Source organism: Suricata suricatta, chromosome 2 (genome assembly GCF_006229205.1).
Source record: "Suricata suricatta isolate VVHF042 chromosome 2, meerkat_22Aug2017_6uvM2_HiC, whole genome shotgun sequence".
Lineage (NCBI taxonomy): Eukaryota > Metazoa > Chordata > Mammalia > Carnivora > Herpestidae > Suricata > Suricata suricatta.
In genome coordinates, this window is record NC_043701.1 from 179,386,522 (window position 1) to 179,387,570 (window position 1,049).

The 1,049-nt window shown below is 64.9% G+C and overlaps 1 protein-coding gene across 2 annotated transcripts in view; it reads right to left on the minus strand.

Moving 5' to 3' along the window:
• Positions 1-243, minus strand: part of OAT (ornithine aminotransferase) — a 20,081-nt gene extending 19,838 nt beyond the window's left edge. Inside the window, exon 1 of one of the 2 annotated variants that reach the window (XM_029932747.1) lies at positions 155-243. The gene's annotated coding sequence lies outside the window, so the exon portion shown is untranslated. The remainder of the gene's footprint in view (positions 1-154) is intronic. The other variant, XM_029932746.1, reaches the window with a different exon arrangement.
• Between the last annotated feature and the right edge of the window lie 806 nt (positions 244-1,049).

Sequence of the window (1,049 nt, forward strand, 5' to 3'; positions counted from 1 at the left end):
GGCCGAGGCCCAGCGACCCTCTCAGCCTGTTACCCCCAGATCCCAGGCCCCGGACCCCGGACCGGAGCCGCCCGCGCCTGCCGCCTCGCCGACCGCCGTGCGGGGCGCCCCGGACTCAGCCCAAGCCCCCGCCCCGGCGCGCCAGCGCGGATACCTGGCAGAGCTTCCAGAGCCGGCACGATACAGCGGCGTCGACAGCGCAGCAGCGCTACTGCGGCGCGTCACAGAGCTTAAGGCGCGGCTTCCGCCCCGCCCCGGGGACGCCCTCACCGCCCATTGGCTGGCTGCAGAGGGCTGGACACCAATCGCCGTGTGCCCGCCCTCCGCCCCGCCCCCCCAGGCTGCCGCGCTTCGCGGGCCCCGCCTCCCGCCGCGGGTTCGAGCTGCTGCCGGAATCTCCATGGCGGGACTGCTCTGGCTGACCACCGGGCCCCTGGGCTCCCGCGCTGGCCTTGACCGCTGCCTTTCAGTCGGTCGCTCACCGCCAGCCCTTTGCTGGCGGGAAGACGAGGCCCGAAAGGATGAAATGTCTCTTGGGCCCCCTTGGGCTCTGGAGTTTCATGGGCCCCAGCCACGAGGGTGTGGACCACAGGTTCGATCCCCAGCGCAGTGCTCTTTGACCGAGCTCCCATTCCTTGCCACGCAAAGCCTTCTGGGGGGCTCCCACCCAGCTTACACCTCAGACACGGCTGCAGGACCTCTCGAACCCTCTGAGCTTCTGAGCCCACGCCCAGAAGTCTTCACGGCAGCTGGAAAAGACACCGCCCACCTAGTGCCTGCTGGTAGACACTAAAATGGCCGTGACATGCTCCGTGCAACTTTGTCTGCAGCGCCCTCCACAATCCCGTAATAAAAACTTGGAACTCAAAATGGACAGTCCAGGATTATCTCGTAGTAGAATCAGAAGGGACTTGGACATCATTTAGCCTACACAATTTTTATTATATATTGGAAAATGGACTGGAAGAGGAGAAGCCACTTACCCAGGGTTACCCCACAGGTGAGAGGCACCCCAGGCCTGTGCACCACTGCCCTTCTCAGGGGGCAGT